We start from the raw sequence: 18,090 nt of genomic DNA, 5'->3' as shown, positions 1-18,090 counted from the left end.
TCTCTATCAAGTATAAATGTAGAAATTTTGCATTATATTAAGTGATATAACCAAGGCTCAGAAAGACAAATACGGTGTGTTCTCTCCTACATGCAAATCCTAGTGTCCAACTATTAAATATGTATTTGTGGGCAGTATCTATGTGATATTAAATAGGAATGAAGTCCAGAAAACTAGAAAAGGATCCTTGAGGCTGGAAAAATAAGAGATTTTAAGAAGAGGAGGTAGGTAAGACAATAGAACAAAGTCAAAGGGGGCTACTAGCATTTAAAGGGAGCAAGACGAATAGGAGGTAGGGAAAATCCATCAGCATGAAATATGTATGAAAACCTCATATATAAATCTGATAACTTGTATGCTAATTAAACAATAAAAGTGAATATACTTTTCAAATCTTGAGGACAATTTTATTAGTATTTAAAAGAAAAACTCTGGGAAAAGCAAGCTTTAAGTCTTGGCATCTACCTGGTGGAGTAAGACAGAGCACAGAAAGAAGAAAAAAAATTCTGTTTGAGTTAAGGCAAATGGAGGTCAGCCAAATGGGAGAAAAGCAGCTTTAATGAAAGAGTAATGTCCTAATTGCTACATTTTCCCCTCTGAAAAGGTGATCCCCAAATTATTTATATCACAAAGATAATGGTAAGATATGATAGACAAGAGAGACAGTTGAAAAGAAGTAACTGTCAAGAATGTTGGCACAGGGGGCGGTGGTGGCACACGCCTTTAATCCCAGCACTCGGGAGGCAGAGGCAGGTGGATCTCTGTGAGTTCAAGGCCAGCCTGGGCTACAGATTGAGGTTGGGGATTTAGCTCAGTGGTAGAGCGCTTGCCTAGCAAGTGCAAGGTCCTGGGTTCCATCCTCAGCTAATTAATTAATTAATTCTAGTAGAGCAGTAACTGAGCTAAAATTTTTCCAAGGCCACCCCATTTAGGAAAGTGGAAATTCCCAAATTTGAACTTTGAAATACAGTTATTTAAACTTTAAATTTATTTATGTCATGGAAAAATAGAGCTGTGTATATGATGATAAAAGGCCAGCCTTTTGATAGATGTTAGGAGTTCTCACTATCTTCATTCAATTGATTCTACTGTTTTGTTGTTGTTTATTTTATTTTATTGTTTGTTTGTTTTCCACATAAACCTTTATTTGAGGGAGCCACACAAAGGACGTATCCTCACTTCCATAGCTTTTTAAAAATTTTATTTGAATTTTTTTTATTCATTTTACATACCAACCACAGATCCCCTTCTCATCCCTCCTCCTACTCCCCCCAGCCTCCCTCTCTGATGCACGCCCATCTCCTCCTCCAAAAGGGTAAGGCCTTCCATGGGGAGTCAACAAAGCCTGGTACACTCAGTTGAGGCAGGTCTAAGCCCCTCCCCTCTGCATAAAGGGTGAGCAAGTCATCTGACCTTAGGTAATGGGATCCAGAAAGCCAGCTCATGCACCAGGTATAGATCCTGATTCCACTGCCAGGGGACTCTCAAATAGACTAAGCTACACAATTGTCTCCTATATGCAGAGGACCTAGTCCGGTCCCATGCAGGTTCCACAGCTGTTGGTCTAAAATTCGTGAATTCCTATGAGCTTGGTTCAGCTGTCTCTGCAGATTTCCCCATCATGATCTTGATCCCTCTTGCTCATATAATCCCTCTTCCCTCTCTTTGACTGGACTCCTGGATCTCAGCCTGGTGCTTGGCTATGGATCTCTGCATCTGCTTCCATCAGTTACTGGATGAAGGCTCTATGATGACAGTTAGCGTACCCACCAAACTGATTACTAGGGTAAACCACCCTCTCCACTGTTGCTAGTAGTCTAATCTGGGGTAGTCATTGTGGATTCCTGGGAATTTCCCTAGCATCAGGTTTCTCCCTAACCACATGATGTCTCCCTCTATCAAGATATCTCTTTCATTGCTCTCCAACTCCGTCCCTCCCCAGGTCAACCATCCTGCTTCCTCATGTTCCATCCTCCATTCCCTCCTCTCTATTGCCCACCCCTCATTCCAAGTTTACTCATGGACATTTCATCTGTTTCCACTTCCCAAGGTGATCTATGCATCCCTCTTAGGGTCCTCCTTGTTTCCTAGATTCTCTGGAGTTGTGGGCTGTAGTCTGATTATCCTTTGCTTTACATCTAGTATCCACTTATGAGTGAACACATACCATGTTTGTCTTTGTGAGTCTAGGTTACCTCACTTAGGATGATATTTTCTAGTTCTATCCATTTCCCTGGAAATTTCATGATGTCATTGTTTTTTTTACAGCTGAGTAATACTCCATTGTGTATGTACCACATTTTCTTTATCCATTCTTCGGTTGAGGAGCATCTAGGTTGTAAGAGTCATAGCTTCTTTATGAACATATTTTTCTCACTGTCCCTTTGCACGACCTTGGCTACTGCTGTCTCAAAGTCCTCCCAAGTAACAGAGCATACATGCCGTCTTCTGTGCCCATACCCTTCACTTCAGCCCGTGATGCTTCCGGCATCAATTCAGCAATTTTTCTCAGGTTAATCCCCCTGGTCAAGGGTATTTTTCTGAGAGTAAATTTTCAAAATGTCCATCAAGGCCTCCTTACTGGGAGGTGGGAATTCAATTTTTCTTTTGATCCTCCCAGGACGAAGCAAGGCAGAGTTCAGGATATCAATCCTAGTAATAGCTATGATAACCTTGATATTCTTGGTGGCCTCAGAGCTATCCAGATAGTTCAGCAGTTCCAGCACTGTGCACTGCACTTCACTGTCACCTCCAGAGCCTCCCTCTAGTGGTGAAGGGCCAATATAGTCAATACAGCCAATACAGTCTCCTGCCATGCAAAACAGCTCCCTCACCATTCTTGCCCCTTCCCCAATGAATTTCTGTACCAGTTCAGAACCAGAGACACAAATAAAGGTACAGTTCATCTGATGAGCCAAAGTGTGAGCCAACAATGCCTTCCCAGTGCCTGGTGGTCCATACAGAAACACTCTCTTTGGCTGTGCAATGGGCCAGTGCTTCAAAGAGCTCAGAGTGCTTCGTGGGCAGCCTGATCACTTCTTTGATCTGTTTGTCCAACCCACCAATCATCTCATAAGTTGAGTCTGGCACCTTTTCCACTATTATTAGTGATACCAGATGGTCCCACTTATTAGATGGGATTTTATGCAGAGTGTAGCTGTCATTACTTAGAGCAACTAGGCAATTGGGCATCACATCAGTGATGCTGATGTTCTTGTCCACATCAACAGCGAATTTGCCCTCAGGATGGACCTTGACCAACACTTCTTTCTTATGGCCTACACTACTTCTCCAACATAGGAGCCCTGTACCTGCAGCAGCTGCAGGTGAACATTTGTATTTAGCTCATTCCTCTGTGCCTGCAGTCTCTGGAGATTATGGCTTTTATCATTTACTGAGTTTTATCACCTGGGGTTCTTCAATCTTGGACACATAATACTGGGGGAGTCCACCATCTATCTTCCCCTCTTCCAGTTACATCTGCTCTGGCCCATCAAGTGCCCTCTTCCTTCTTTTGTCACCCTTCACTGTTCTATTTTTAAGAAGAAGCAACCTGAACTTCTGTGGCTCTGAAGTGTTTCACAATTCTTCCCTCACAAGTTGTCCAAATAGTGATGATCAATGGCTCCATATTGCTTATTTGAGGGGAAATGATAAATATAATTCTTCAAATAGTAGGATTTTAAACAACAGTTAACTTATTTATGAATGAGTTTTCAATTCTCAGTATTCATTAGGATCCTATTGGATTAATCCTCTAAAAGAGAAAAAACTTGTCATAAAACATGATTTATTTGTTTTTTATTTAGTTTGCTTTATGAGTCAAGATCTTACTCTATATACCAAACTATGGATCTTCCTGCCATCTGGGTGCTACTATGTCAGGACATACTGTGTGAGTTACCATTTGATCTTGGGAAAGAGAGGAAGTTCATCACCAAAGATCTGGTTCAGCCAAATTACCTGGAATATCACTAGGTGCCTAGCAGTCATCCCCCAATCTATGAGCTCCTGTTGGGTTCTAGAGCTCATGCCAAAGCCACAAAGATGAAAGTCCTGGAAGTTTTATGTCTGATCAATGATACCATCCCTAGTTCCATCTCTAGTATACATAATGAGGTTCTGAGGGATGTGTTTGCTAGAGCAGGAAGGAGGCTGCAGCATGTCTGGTAATGTTGCTGATGCAAAGGTACATCCCAGCTCCTTCCACATCTAATTTTGCCCGTGGTAGAAATCTCTATTCCCTTCTCTCTTTTCTCTATATAAAAAAATCTGTTTTAATTGTAAAAGTAAATAGTTTTACAAATGAAATTGTGTATTGTTTAGTTTACACGTTTGTTGCTGTGAATCAAGTATACAAGTAGGAGAGTAAGCCACTGTGGTTCACCTGTATTATCAACACTTAGAGGCAGAAGCAGGTAGATTTCTTTGAGTTCTAAGCCAGTCTTAGCAACCTAGTGGGTTCTAGACCAGTCTGAGCTACAATGTGAGATCCTATATTAAAAAGTAAAAGGGTCTTTTTAATTAATTTTATGAAGTATATCATAAAGATTTTTTTAATTATCTTACATTCCAGAAACAGATGAGATAAGGTCGAGTTCAATTCCTAAAACCCACAGTAGAAGGAGAGAATGGATGCCTCAAAGTTGTCTTCTGACTTCTACATATGTTCCATGACATATGTGGCCTGCACACACACACACACACACACACACACACACACACACACACAGAGAGAGAGAGAGAGAGAGAGAGAGAGAGAGAGAGAGAGAGAGAGAGAGAGAGAGAGAAAGGTTGGGGAGTAAATAAATAAAATTATAAAAAGACAAAAGATGGCACTGGATACTATGAGATGCTGTAATTTCTGTGTCTAGAAATACAAGTTCAAGTTGCTTCTTCTTAAAAATAGAACAGTGACGGGCCAGAAGGACAGTGTCATGATTAGTTTTTGACAATTTGACACAAGCCTAGACATACCTGGCAAGCAAGAATTTCAACCGAGGAATTGCCTCCATCAGATTAATCTGTAGACACATTTGTGGGACATTTTCTTAATTACTAATTAATGTAGAAAGGGCCTCTCTCACTGTAGGCAGTGTTGTACCTAGGTAGGTAGGCATAGGCTGTATGATAAAGGTAGCTGAATATGAGCCTGAAAACAAGCCAGTAAGTAGCATTCCATCTTTGCTTTAGCTCCTGCATCCAGATTCCTGCCTTGTTAATAGACTGTAATCTGTAAACTGGAATAAACCCTCTCTTGCCCAAGTTGTTTTGGCCATGTGTTTATCACATCAACAGAAAATAACTTAGAATAGACAGTTAAAAAGAAATTATTGTGCCAATGTGTACAATGTTGTGACATACAACTGTAATCAAGATGCAGAGTCAAAAAGCAGAGGTGGAAAGATCATGAGTTCAAGACCAACATGAACTACATAGTGATCCTTTCTCAATTAATGGCTGAAGTTTAAACTTACCCATATCAGGACTGGGGAGATAGATCACTGGAAATAGTACTGTTGGCACAAGTGTATAAGACTAGAGTTCAGATCCAAGAACTCATGCAAAAGCCAGTTAGGCTAGGCAGCCACCTACAATTCCAACACTTAGGAGGCAGAAATAAAGCATGCTTGAAGCAATCTAACTAGCTAGACTATCCATAATTGGCAGGTTTTGTGATATCATGCCTCAATATATAAAGTGGAGAATGCTTAAGGAATATACCTGAGATCAACTTATACCTCCATACTAGTGTATCCATACAGCACACATTTTCACTATGCATATGCAACATTAATTAATAAATCAGTCTATGTCATGGAAATATAGGGCTGTAAGAGTGAATAATAAATAGTTCCGTCTTTTCAGATGAATAGCTGGTTTGAGTTTTCTATGTCACCATTTCACAGATCCCTCATTTTAAAGAGGAGTAGCTTTTCCATCTTTGATTCTGAAATGTTTCATATGCTTGTATTCACTCAAAATGTTTGAAACAGAAGTAAGAAAGCTTCAGTTACTATTAACTTAAAGGAAATAAGGAAATATCACTTAGTAAATACTAGCAATTTAAAGTGAATGCAACCATCATAGATGTTTAGTTTTTTCAGTGTTCTTTTTAATGGTGTCTAATTAACCCTTTGAAAAGGAAAATAACTGCTTAAAAAGCATTTTCTTCTGTAATAATGTTTCTATTTTGTATAGTATTTTTATTCCAGCCTTTTAAAACAAAGTCTCCATCTCTGAACTGGCCTGGAACTTGTTATTGAAACTGATCCCAATCTAGCAAAATTTGAGTTTATTTTTTATATAAGAACATATATTGAGTCATTTCTCCACCAATGTTAATACTTTTGGGTGAGTATGGCATTTTTGCATAAACACAGTAAGTTCATAATTAAATTATTCTGAAAATGTGAAACAAAATTAGTAATGACATTGATAATGTATATTGTACCCACAATTACATAGCCTATATAAAGATGAACTCATTCTCCTTAGGAATCTCTAATACAACCAAAATATGATCTGCAACAGTTTATATGAATAAAATAACCTATAGATATTACTGCTTGCATGCATTATAATTATTAGAAAATAAAATATTTTAAGAGAATATTTTTAAAGTTATTATTTTTTATTTTTTCGTATTATAATTTATCACTTTTTTCCTTTTCCTTCAGAAAAACCTTCCCCTATACCACTCCTCGCTGTTTTTCAAATTCGTAGCTTCTATTTTCATTAATTATTGTTACATGGATATGATATATATGCATATATATTCCTAAACATAATGCACTCCAAGTCTGTGTAATGTTACTTGTATATATACATTTTCAGGAAAAATCATTTGGTATTGGACATCCAATTGGTGTGCTCTTCCCTGGGGAAGATGATGAGTTGTGACTTAATATACAGTGGCTTTCTTTATGTCTTTTAGTGTGATGTTTGCTTTATCAGATGCAAGAATAGCCACATCAGGTTTTGTTTTTAACGTTTGTCTGGTGGGGTGCTTTCTATCCTTTGATTCTCAGCCTGTGAATGTCTCAATAAATATTGTTTTCTGTGTGTTTATTTTGTTTTTGTTTTTACTTTTTGCTTTGTATTGTTTAAGATACCAGATAAATATCTTTTGTTTTTAAATCAAACCAGTCTGTGTGTTTAAATGGGAGTTTAGGACACTTGCATTTGAGGATATTATGTACAGTGGTTTGCACTGGTCTATTATATCATATTATAGAAAAAGTGCTGAGGTACATCTAAAGACACAGAAAATATAGTCAATGATATCACAGCAGAAAACTTCTGAAACCTAGAGAAAAGGCTGATATTCTGATGAAAAAGTCATGTCAAACCCCAAATAAACATGATGAGAGAAGGTATACATAGATATAATTCAGATAGATTGGTAATCTTCAAACACTTTAAAGACCTACAGAATATAGCATTTAAAATATTTTAAAAAATTTAGAGTTTCTGGACAGTGAGACATGTCTGCTCTTGGCAGCACCGATTTACTTCAGAGAGGAGGATGGGAATCAAAGACACTCTATATGAAGTTTATCTTCTTCTTGGCAAAAATAGCCATGTGGGCAAGAAACTGTTCTGGCCTGGACTGCTTGATCGACTGGACATGCAGGACCCATAAGAAGGTGATCACTGAACTTTGCTTGGCAAAATGGTCCTTCAGGTTCCTGCTTCACAGAGAAAACTGCCAGACATTCTACAGGACACAGAGAGAAGTGACTGAAAGACTCTAGGCCTGTGGGCTGAAGACAGATGCCCCAACTTTACAGAGGAACTTTGGATGACTGTCTAGGCTGCCAGCTGTCTCTGTCTACTCTCTTAAGACTCCCAAAAGTTGCTTGCATTCTTCTCCCATTTCTCAGGTAGTATTATATCCTTCTGAGGTCTTTGATGTAGTTGAAGACTACATAGTTATAATTTTCCTTAGTTATGATAAAAGATAAGTTAGATATAAAACCTTAGACTCACAAATATAGGATAGATAAAATATCTTCTTTAATTTTGCCAAATACAAATAGACTAGATATTATAAGTAGATATTGTAACTGTAATTCTTGCTTGATAATTGTTTTGTTATATGTAATTTTATTATGCTAAAGTTAAAATCTCCCTTTTTAAAAAAAACAGAAATGGGAAAATGCTGTGGGATGTCCTGTATGCTGTGAATATGTGTTGCTATGATTGATTGATAAATAAAATGTTAATTGGCCAGTAGCCAGACAGGAAGTATAGTGTAGGCAGGACAAGAGAGAAAAAATGCTGGAGAAAAGACGGCTGAGTCGGAAGACGCTGCCAGCCACCATGAGGAAAAACATGATGTAAGATACCGATAAGCCACGAGCCACATGACAAGGTATAGATGTATAGAAATAGGTTAATTTAAGATATAAAAGCAGATAGCAAGAAGCCTGCCACGGCCATACAGTTTATAAGTAATATAAGTCTCTGTGTGTTTACTTGGGGGATGTGAGTAGGAGAGATTGTCCCAACTGCCGGCAGGCCGGGACACAGAAAAACTTTAGCTACAGAACAGTGAATAGAATCAAACAATTTTTTTAAGTTTGAGATAAAGATGAGATGTTGCAATGGATTCTAATTAAATCCAGAAAGCATAATTACAGATTTTAATAAACTAAGGTAGGGCTAGAATCCTAGTAATCACCAAATACAAAAGCATTCTGATGGAAGAAATAGAAGAGAGGATCCCAAAATAAACCCACATACTTACAGAGAGCTGAATTCCAACAGATCCTTCAAACACATATACTGGTAAAAAATAAATTAGTCTCTTTAAAAATGGTACTAATCTTACATATTCTTCTGTAGAATAACTAAACTAGACCTATACCTCTCACCCTGAATAAAAAAATCAGCTCAAAATGGAACACCTTATTTTAAAATCTGGAACTCTGAAATTGCTAGAGGAAAAGAGGTAAAATAATTCAAGCTATGGGTATAGGCAAAGATTTTCTGCACAGGCTTCCAATAGCACAGGAAATAATGCCGAGATTTAAAAAATAGGATTACATGAAATTCGGAAACTTATGCATGGCAAAAGAAATAATCACCCATATGAAAAGAGAGTGTGCTGGATGAGAAAAATCTTTGCTATTGCATATTAGACATTAATTTCATATCCTGGATATAGAAAGAAATGTTAAAATTAAGTAGTACAAAACAAATCATCCAATAAAAAATAAATTGAATTGAAGAGTAGGTTCTCAGGAGTAGGAATTCAAGTAACCAATAAAGGCTTGAAAAAATACTCAATATACTGGGTTATATAAATTTGATTTAAAAACTATGTTGAGATTCCATCTCTCCCTAGTCAGAGTGATGGTCACCAAGATATCATATGAGAATAAATGGTGACAAGAATGTAGAGAAAGAGAAATACTGATTTTCTTGCTGTTGATAATGTCAAATTATGCAGCAAATATAGAAAGAAGTTCTGCTAAATTTTGAAAATAAAACTGCCAAATGACCCTGCACTCTTGGGTATATAATCAAAATACTCTAAGTTACCATAACAGATATATGCATGCACATTCATGTTTATTGCAACATTATTTACAATAGCCAGGAAATAAATGGAACTAGTCCATGCCCATCAGCAAATAAATAGCCAAAGAAGATTATATATATATATATATATATATATATATATATATATATATATATATCTCAGATTTGTAGTCACCCATGGAGAAAATGAAATCACAACATTTGAAGGAATATTGACACAAGTGGCTATCATAGTGGCAAATTAAATAAGCCAAACTCAGAAAGATGAAAAACACTCTTGTTTTCTCTTACATAAAGCCTCTAGTTTAAATTCACATTATATATGTCTATTTATATGTGCATATGTGTTTATATGTTTAAGTCATAAACATAAAAGGGGACTGTGATAATGTAGGGGAAGATCTTTTTTTTTTTTTTTTTTTTTTTTTTTGGTTTTTCGAGACAGGGTTTCTCTGTGTAGCTTTGCGCCTTTTCCTGGAACTCACTTGGTAGCCCAGGCTGGCCTCGAACTCACAGAGATCCGCCTGGCTCTGCCTCCCGAGTGCTGGGATTAAAGGCGTGCGCCACCACCGCCCGGCTGGGGAAGATCTTAAGGGAGAGGAAGTGAGGAAAAATAGAGAAATGGATGACATAGCCATAATTTATGGGAATGGCAAAAGTCATAAGGCCAACACAGCTGCTTAACAAAGATCCAGCAGAGCTGAGTCACATGATGGCCACCTTGCCACCTTTGGTTTTCATCTCCAACTGTTGCATACATGGGAGACTTTTAGTATTTGTACAATTTGGTGATATTGGATTGATGGAAAATTTCTTATGAATTACTTATTCCTTCTCCCGGTAGTATTGCTTCTAAGCTTCCCCAGGAAAGTCCTGAACATACTACCCCTTCCACTTTTGGGGAGAAATCCTTATTTGCTTGAAGGTCTTCTTTATGTCTTGGAGGTTGTGACACTCATAAACAAGCCAGAGGTCTCTTCATGATGCTATGAAACATTCTTAAAAACATCTGTCCCATCCTTACTCAGGAACAAGATATTCAAAAGAAAGTAAGCTTTAAAAGGTCAACAAGATTCGGTGGGCTAGAGGAGTTTACTACAGATCAGATTGCAAAGCCTCTTCCCACTATACACTCAGGCAATTACATGGCATATACAGCAACAAAGTTAGATTAGCTGAAGTTATCTCTGCCCTGCACAGAGACTTATATTAAGAATGGAGTGGATAAATGATGAAAGAATGAGATGTCAGGACCTCCATTTCTTAGAAAAGTTAGCACATGCAGAGTCCCTGTGATATCTTATGACCAAAGAACAACAAAATGCCAGGATTAGACCTATAAACAAATTCTATATAGATATAAAATACAAACATTGCATTATGCCAGAATTTGAATAATACTTGCAACAGCCTTGGTCTGAGGATTTTTCTTTTGTACTCTGACTAGTAAGGGTTAATAATACACTGCTTGGGACATGGCAATATGCTGGGCTGGCTTGAAGATTTTGTTATGGTTTAGTGTCCTTGTAGCCATGAAAGCTACTGTCCTGAAAACAAGCTATCGTATGCTTCTAGATTCTTAAAAACTGAGTTATGGGTTTCAGCAAAAATGATTATAAATGATGACTCTGTTTATCAATGATGTCAAAACTTGAGGGAAAATGTTTGGAAATAACTATGTCAGGTCATAGTTTATTAATGATGACTAAAATATGAGCAAAAGGAAGTGAAACACATGTCCAAAAACAAAAATGATATGATCTATGGATCTATGTTTTGGAACAACATGAATCTATCACTGCTTACTAAATTCTGTATAAATAAATAAGCAGTCTGTCTGCTAGTCAGTCAGGCTGCAAGATACTATCCACCACCATAGCTTGGCTCACCTCTGTCCTCTGCAAACTCCTTAAATCCACTGCTGGGACCTGTTCACTGTCAGGGATGGCTCCTGGCAAGTGGATCATGTGATGTGAAAGCAGAAAAGGCTCTATTTATTGTCAAAGTGCACCAACAAAAAGTAGGTAAGGAGGATGAGGGTAATAGGGGTAGGGGATGAATTAAAACAGCATAGTGAATTCTATTACTTTGGATGCTAACATAAACATGAAAAGAAAAAAAAAAAGAAATAATCCAGACACAGAAAGACAATATTTTAGGTTTTCTTTCATATGTGGAAATTAAAATTATATATATGAAAGCAGAAAAATACATATATAGCTGAAAGCAGAAGGATTATTAGGGACTACAAATTGACTTGAACAGGTAAGGTTGAAAGATGAGAGATAAGGGTTAACACAGACTAAATGTACATGACCAATGCACTATGTTTATACATAGAAAAATATTAGAATGGATCTTATTAATGTGTACCATTAATATACAAGTATATATATATATATATAATTATCATGAAAATACAAATACTTCACTTCATTAATTCATCTTAAACAGTATATATATATAATATATAATATATATATATATTCAACACACACACACAATGTTTTGTTTTTTGAGATAGGATTTCTCTGTGTATTCCTGGCAGTTTTGGAATTTACTTTGTAGACCAGGCTGGCCTGAAACTCAGAAATCTGCCTATCTTTGCCTCACAAGTGCTAGGATTAAAGGCATGTGCCATCACCACCTGGCTTAAACAGTAATTATTAATTGGTCCAAAATAGCTCTTATTTTGTTGATTCATAATTTGAAAAGTCAAAATATGTTGAATACTATTAATCCCCTGTATAAATCAAATCTGTTCTCAGTATTCTGAACAGAATTAATAACTTCTGAGAGTTGCTAAATAAACTCATTAATGTCATGGCATTTGATTATACTTGGTATTATTGTATTGAATCATTCTCTTGGAATTGGTTGCACATGGAGATTTTTGTTAATTTCTTTCAACAAGTAGATAAAAACATCAGTGCATGTCCTTCCAAGTCACATAATTGAAGGAGTTCTATGTAGAACAAATATTTAAAATTTCATAACAATAAAAATAAATAGAATGGAAAAATACACAAGGATCTTAAAAATATAAAAAAGATCGATGAACTTCAAATTTCATCATTGCTCAATTGCATTCAATATGATAAAGGAATATGAGTAACAGTAAAATATTCAAAAAGCTGAAGAAAATCATAGAGAAATTAAAAATAAGTTTTCTTTTTAATTTAATCTTTTTATTTTTAATTCATTTTAATTAAAAAATCTATGCTAAGTAATCTATTATCTATCAATTTAGAAACAAAATATGAACTTGTAAATCAATTTCACCTCTTTTGGTATAAATGGTTTTGACATGCCAAAGAAATTCCTTTTGATGGATGTCAGATTACTTTGTTCATTTAAATTGCATTATTAAAACACAAATTTCATCTGATACACATTTTGTTTTACTGCTTTCAAAGTTTTTATTACTGTCATAGGAAGTAATGTTTAGGTACTAATTAGTCTCTAAATTGCTCAGACAGTTAAACTGACATCTGTAACACATTTAAATACTAAGTACTAAATTAAGATATCAAAATCCCCTAAGACATGAGAAATAGGTATATGAACTACATTTTCAAAACTTAATCAGTGAAAAAATGTAAATATGTTAAAGTCATCAAAATGCTGAGATTTTGGATTACCAAGAATAACTAAAATGTATGAATTATCATATAGTGTCCAACATCTAGGGAGCAGTGTTAACCAAGCATTTACATTTGTTAAATTTCCAAATAGATTTTGGAGTTTATATTTATTTTAGAGTTTGCTTACAAAACAACCATTTTTATTTAACATTCCCAATGGAGGGTTAAAGTCAGTATACCTGTATACATTTTCTGACTTTTTTTAAGGTGACTTAATTTTCTATTTAACTTTAGAGGGTCTTGAGTTTTTTAATCGATGGGACACAGTCACCATCAATATTATGCTGGATAATTTTTTCCTTCTGTTTTTGCTGCTACTGAGGATTGAACCTAGGGACTGCACATAAGCTAAGCAAGTAGTTTGCCACTGAGCTACATCCTGAGCTCCTTTCTTCCCTGTTACAATGCTTTTGTGAGGACTAGATATGATGTTTTAGCAAATATACTATAATGATGGCTATGAGTGATCATGCTACAAATTCATCAAACACATGTTCATTTTCTTATTGTGGAGAACATGGGAGGAAATAACTGTCAACCATCCATGCAACACTATTGTGAACAAAGGAATGTAAGCAGAAGTTCAAAAGTGATAAGTACCAAACACCCAAGGCACATTTCAGTTTATTTTTGCATCCCACAGTAACAGTGTGTTCCCTTCAGTGAAGCACAATCTACATCACCCCAGTTACTTGTTCACATGTAGCTAAAACAACCTTGTAAGAATTACATGCGACTGAGGGATCTGGCTGCAGAGATCCATGGCTAGGCCCCAGGTGGAGCTCTGCGAGTCCAATTAGCGAGAAAGAGGAGGGTTTATATGAGCGAGAATTGTTGAGACCAAGGTTGGATAAAGCACAGGGACAAATAGCCAAATGAATGGAAACACATGAACTATGAACCAATGGCTGAGGGGTCCCCACTGGATCAGGCCCTCCGAATGGATGAGACAGTTGATTGGCTTGATCTGTTTGGGAGGCATCCAGGCAGTGGGACCAGATCTTGTGCTCATTGCATGAGTTGGCTGTTTGAAACCTGGGGCCTATGCAGGATTGTTTGGCTCAGCCTGGGAGGAGGGGACTAGATCTACCTGGACTGAGTCTACCAGGTTGATCTCAGTCCTCGGGGGAGGCTTTGCCCTGGAGGAGGTGGGAATGGGGGGTGGGCTGGGGGGAAGGTGAGGGTGACAGGAGGGGGGAGAACAAGGGAATCCGTGGCTGATATGTAGAACTGAATTGTATTGCAAAATAAAAAAAAAAGAATTACATGCTTATTGTTATTGACATTCTAGTATCCATGTACTTTTACTCTCTTCCTTTTTTAAAAATTTTATTATTATTTATAATTTCTAGACCTAGCTTAGGCTTGTTTTTGGCTAGCTCTTTTAACTTAACCTGTTTCTCTTTAGCTACCTTTTGCCTTGGGGCTTTTTACTTTTCTTTATTTCTGTATATCTTACTTTCATTGCTTCTCCTATCTTGCTGGTGGATGCATGCCTTTGACCCTGGGCATGTCCTTCTTCTCCTGTTCTCTTCCCTTCCTCTTCTTCTAGGACCTAGAAATTTCCTATTTATTCTTTCCCTGCCAGCCATGCCTATCCTTTTCTGTGTAGCTATTGGCTGTTCAGGTTCTTATTAGTAGACCAATCAGGTGCATCAGACAGGCAAGATGAAACAAATGCAAAATATCTTTACATAATCAATCACACATCCTTACACTGTCAAACAAACACAGCATAAACAAATGTAACACATCCTTACATTTTTATCCCACAGCATAAAAAATGTAGCACATCTTTGCCTAGTTAAAATAATATTCCACACTTCCTCCTTTTTTGTCTAAAAAGAAAGGGTTTTGACTTTAACATAGTAAAGCTATATATAACAAGAACAATTATCAAGTAAGGATTACATTTACAATATCCAGTCCATTTGCATTTGCAAATTAGGAGAAATCATTCTGCTATTTATTCTATCTTGATGAGTCTAAAGCTCTGTACCTAATTTATCTTCTATTATAACTAAGGAAAACTGTAACTATATCTATTTAGTCTTCAACTCCATCAAAGACCCCAGAAGCATATAATATTACCTGAGTAAACAGGAAGTGCAGTGCAAGCCACTTCCAAAATTATAGAAATGACAGATTTCTGACTTCCTGGACAGCCACTCAAGGTTCCCCTGCAACATTGGGGCATCCAGTAACATTCAGAAGTTAATGTGTAATTTTTAATGAGTACTCAAAATGAATAGAAATACTTTATTTTAGCAGTCTTTTACATTTTTCCTGCTTTATTTGGCTCTTCTCATCCATTTTTTTTATTTCCTCCAATATTATCATGAGTGTGATCCCCCCTTTCACTATCTGCTAGATGACTAATGTACAATAGTCTAAAGCCTCACTTGTTCTGGATAAGTAATCAAACATGTCATTCATTGTATATAATATGATTTATTTTTGGTACTCTTGATGTTATGATGATTGTGCCACATTATAAAGGCATGCCTGCATTTTGCTTTTTGCCCACACAATAATATCTCATTAAAATCATACACTTTAACTGATAAATTTGGCCTCCTGATACAAGCCTTTAATCCCAGCACTTGGAAGGCAGAGTGAGGCTGATCTATATGAGTTCAATATCTGCTGCTTGGTCTACAAAATGAGTTTCAGGGCAAGCAGGGTTACATAGTGAGAATCTTTCTAAAACAAAACAAAACAAAATAAAAACCACAAACATAACAAAAACAAAACAAAACAACAAAAAGAAAACCACCACCAATTATGAGATTGCTGTTTCTCAGGCACTATCAATACTTACTTTTATTGTAAGCAATGTGCTAGTTCATTGCTACTACGTCTTTGATACTTTCACATGTATATTGGCTTTTGTAGAACTCTCTTTCAATGAGATGTCTATTTACATTTTTTGCATCATATGCATTTTTCATGTCAATTTGTTAGTATATTTCCTATTTTATAGAAATTAAGCAGATGTTGTGTTTCTTTTTCTTATAGTCCAACCTGTGGATTGATTTATGGCATATTTTGGCATAATTGATATTTGAAAATGCCTTTATGTTTCCTCTGATAGTTTTTTTGGCTTCTGCCACTATAAAAATTTATTATTTGTATTTATTATTATTATTTCTTATTTACCATTGCTTATTATGATTATGATTATTATTATCCCATTATAAGATTTTTCAAGATGTTTTGATGATTTTAATTTTAACATTTGTATTTATTAAATATCTGGAATCCATGTTAATTTATTACAATGGGAGGATACCAACTTTTTTTCCTAGTGTACTATAGATTATGTCTCCTTTATTTGGTAATATTTATATTCCCTCTACTAGCCATGTTATCTGTTATAATCCTAAGTAATATTAGGCATTTCTATATTTGTTATCTATTAACTTCTCTATATTTGTCTACATTGTGTGATACATGATCTAATGAATACCCACTGTTTAGCTCCATTCCATTAGAAATATTTGTTTGTTGAAAAAACAGATGTTCTTAATCTCAAGGTGCTGCTTGAAATACAGTGGAAGATTATCTAAATTAAAAACTGCTATAAAAATGCTGTAGCTATGGCTATATAAGCTGGATCTGGTGAAATAAGATTGATAAAGGTCCTTTCCGTCAGACCGAATAGATAAGAAACTTATTTTTTTATTGGCATCATTCTTTTGATAAGAAATTCAACATCTTGATGTGTTTTAATCCATCCCTTATTTAATGTTTTCTTAATGTAGTTGTTGTTTGCTTCCAAGTTGTGGCTTTGGCAATACTATTCACTGGCTGATATTCTTAATGTAAGATGTTACTTCATTTGTTTTCGATGTTGATAAATTTTGCATGACATTATTTGCACAAGTTGTGGGAAAGTTTGAATAAGTGCATGTATCACACTGCTTCCATGCACCTTGATCACATGGTTTGACTAAAATCAGAATTCACTGGTGATGCTAATGAATACATTTGTCAGATTGTTTGCATGAGTCATTGGACTCTGTGCTTAATTTGATGCTTTGTGACTGTTGTTCTCTATATCCGGCCAGATGAAGCAAAGTCCTTGGATTTAGTTGAATGTAAGACTGGTTTGGAGGCAGTATAGCTTCCACAGTAGACTCTATGAAGTAATGGGGTAAAGTTGAGATTCAAATGCTTTAAAATGACTATGAAAACTTCTAATTTTGATTACTGACAAAAAAGATAATCTACATGTATTTTCCTATAATCTTTTTATTGAAAAATTTTCATGCAATATATTCTGATCATGGTTTCCCCTCCCCAACCTCCTCCCAGTTCTTCCCAATCTGCTGACCCACCCACCTGCATACCCTTTCTTTCTATCTCTCTTTAGAAAACAAATGTGCAAACAACAAAATCTAAACAAAGCATTATAATAATAAAACTCACAAAGAACCGATTATCTGTTCCGTGAAAAATATAATGTGTTTTCTGTTGTTAATTTGGTTTTCCCTGAATTATTAGATTAATTGGTGGGAAACCATCATCTTGACAGTTTTGACTGTCCATTCATGAGCACACTGTCACTGTCCACTCACTTGTAAAAGATGTTTTTTATATTATTGTTTTTTAATTATTTTCATGAATCCATCACATAACATTTCTCTGAATAATTTCTTTAAAAGAGTAATGCTTTTTTAAATTGTACCAGATGCCTAGGTGATTTCAAATTTAGTATAAAACTGGAAATACTATTTTTTATTTGGATATTTAATATAGTAAAATATTAGAACATTTCATTACTTTTGTGTTTTGTTTCTTTCATGCACACATTTAATATTTTATGTTTGCTTTATTATCTCAATTATTAAATACAAAATAACTTTTATTACAATGGTTTATATTATTATCATAT

The 18,090-nt window shown here is 35.7% G+C and overlaps 1 pseudogene; it reads right to left on the bottom strand.

Moving 5' to 3' along the window:
- Nucleotides 1–2,345: 2,345 nt before the first annotated feature.
- Nucleotides 2,346–3,501, bottom strand: LOC128114847 (26S proteasome regulatory subunit 8-like; annotated as a pseudogene).
- Between the last annotated feature and the right edge of the window lie 14,589 nt (nt 3,502–18,090).

Source organism: Peromyscus californicus, unplaced genomic scaffold (assembly GCF_007827085.1).
Source record: "Peromyscus californicus insignis strain IS unplaced genomic scaffold, ASM782708v3 Scaffold_10__1_contigs__length_136768540, whole genome shotgun sequence".
NCBI classification, from domain to species: Eukaryota; Metazoa; Chordata; class Mammalia; order Rodentia; family Cricetidae; genus Peromyscus; species Peromyscus californicus.
This window is presented reverse-complemented; position numbering and strand designations above follow the sequence as displayed.